This window comes from Ursus maritimus, unplaced genomic scaffold, assembly GCF_017311325.1.
Source record: "Ursus maritimus isolate PB19 unplaced genomic scaffold, ASM1731132v1 scaffold_2, whole genome shotgun sequence".
Lineage (NCBI taxonomy): Eukaryota > Metazoa > Chordata > Mammalia > Carnivora > Ursidae > Ursus > Ursus maritimus.
The window spans coordinates 18,624,134-18,626,779 of record NW_024424452.1 but is presented as its reverse complement, the minus strand read 5'-3'; positions in this window follow the sequence as shown (position 1 = coordinate 18,626,779).

The following is a 2,646-nucleotide window of genomic DNA, read 5'->3' as shown; positions in this document are numbered from 1 at the left end:
TCTTTCCCTGGGGTTCTGGGATTTCCCCCAGATTACAGGGGACGTGAACGCAGGTGTGCGTAACTCCAGTGACTGTGCTTGTGACAGCACCCACCCTCCGTTAGCTCCAAGAGAGGGCACAGGTACAAAGAGAATAGATGTCCAGTGTGATGGATGGGGTGTTTGTGCTCTACCCCCCAAATTCATGCATCAAAGCCCTAAGCCCTAATGTGACGGTATTGGAAAGTGGGGCCTTTGGGAGGTCATTAGGCTAGATGGGGTCATGAAGATGGGGACTCCTAATGAGATCGGTGTCCTTATAAGAAGAGGAAGCCACCAGAGGCATGTGCTCTCGCTCTCTCTCTCCCTCTCTCTCTCTCTCTCTCTCCACCATGTGAGGACACCATGAGAAGGCGGCCGTCTCCCAGCCAGGAAGAGAGCCTCCCCAGGAACCTGACCATGCTGCCACCTTGAACTTGGACTTCCCAGCTGCCAAAACTGGGAGAAAAGAATCTGTGTGTTGAAACCACCCAATCTCTGGTATTTCGTTATAGCAGCCAGAGCAGATGAAGATATCAGAAGCACCGCTCTGTGCGGGAGCAGGGGCTGCAGGTCAGCCCAGGGAGGCAGGGAGGACAGGGGCAAGATGCTGGGAGGCACTCACACCTTCCACTGCCCTTCAGTGCGTCTACCGACCTGAACTTCCCCCACCTTCAAAGCAGTAGAGAATTGAAGGCATTCCCTCTTAAGTTCCAGAAGGTTTAACTTTATCTCCGAAGGAGCGGACAATAAATATTTTAGGCTTTGCAGGCCCCACAGCTCTTTCACAAGGCTCAGGCTCTGCCATTGTAGCACAGAGGTGGCCACGGACAATAGGTGGATGAATGGGCATGGCTGCATTCCAATCAAATTGTATTTACAAAAACAGGCAGCCGGCCAGATGTAGCCTGACAGCCATAACCTCCTGTCCTGGAGGATGGGGATTTTAGGAGCAAGAGTAGTGGGATTTCTGGACCCTTGACACTGAGCTTGCATCATGCAGTGGGGCCAAGATGTAGGACATGTCAGCACAGGGAGGGGAGGAGCAGAGTCCCCAGCAAAGTGGCCGGATGAAATGCAAAACCTCTTTCGCGGAGTGGAAACCAAACTGGAGTCAGCCAGGGTAACGGCAGAAATCACAGCTCATGATAATAATAAAAGTAAAAAGACTGAAGTCCTTACAGTGGTCCACAAGGTGCTCATGATATTCTCCCCCCCAGTACTAGCTCCCTGATCTCATCTCCCACTGCCCCTGTCCCTGTCCGTGCATCCACACTGGCCTCCTCCCCCTTCCTCAAACATCCAAGCTTGCTCTCACTGCGGGGTCTTTGCACATGCTGTTCCCTCTGCCTGGACCATAACCCATGGGCTAGCCTGCCAGAGGATTAGATCACAGGAACACTGCCAAGCTGTCCCAGCTGAAGCCATCCTGGACTGCTAGCCCCAGGCCAACCTACCGGCTGACCATGAATGAGTCTGCTCAAGATCAGCCCCTGGTCCAGACGGGCAGAGCGACACAACCAAACTGCGGATGGAAGAAATAAGTGTTCACAGCTTTCGGGCTTGTCTTCATTTTGGAGCAATAGCTAACTGGCTGAGGAGACTGTGCCCTCAACGTGCTATACAAATAATACGAGCATTACTCTGGTCCTCCAAGTTCTTCATTGGGAACATGAGAGAATCATAAAGTTTTCCTCCTTCTCTTGCCTGATGTTTCAGCAACATTCAGCGCTGCGGTTCACACCCCTTTTCTGAAACTCTTCCTCCCCTGGGCTTTTGTGGTACCAGAGTCCTGTGGTTCTCCAGCTTCTTCTCTCTGTTCCCAGATTGAACTGACTCCAGAGTTTGAACTCACTGCCTTTCCCCAGCGGTTGGCTAACTGGATTCCGGGGAGCCCTGCGATTCGGCAGGAAGCATCGGGGAACAAGGGAAAGCTAAGCAGAGTCAGCACCCTGTACTTTTGGTCCATCTCTTTGACTACACGTGTCCCCCCAGGAATCAGGAACCCTTACTTCCTCTCCTTATCTACAGCCTTGATCTGGAACCATGTACTTCAGCTAATCTTGAACCTGGCTCTCCACCCCTTTTTGACTTCTCTGGTTCCTGTCCAAGGCCTCCTGCTTACCCCTTGGATTTGAGACTCTTGGTACCACCTTTTCATCTCTATCTTCTGACTTCTTTCCAAAACTTCCAGCCAGACTTACCCATTAGATAAGACCTCTTCAGACTGATCTGTTCTTCTGACCGACATGGCTCCTTCCAGCTCCAGGACCCAGTGGTTGACAAATACCCTTGGTTCACCCTACCCTGTGAGTGGGACTGGGGTCCGTGGTGACCTTTAACACTCATTAATAATTTTGGCAGCTGATTTAGCCTTCCTCTCCACCCCGGAGTCCTTGGGGACATTGATGCCCAATGGGAATGAACCAGTTCCCTTCTTCACCTCCCTGCGCCTTAACCTCCCCATTCCCATGGACTTTCTTTTCCATCCGCTTCAGCCACCCACACCCATGATCATGACATGCTCAAGCTTGAGCTTGAGTCCCAGTCTCCTCCTTACCAACCACGACCTCCTATCAATTCAACCAAGCCCCCCACTTACATTCATACTCACAACCCCTTCCATCT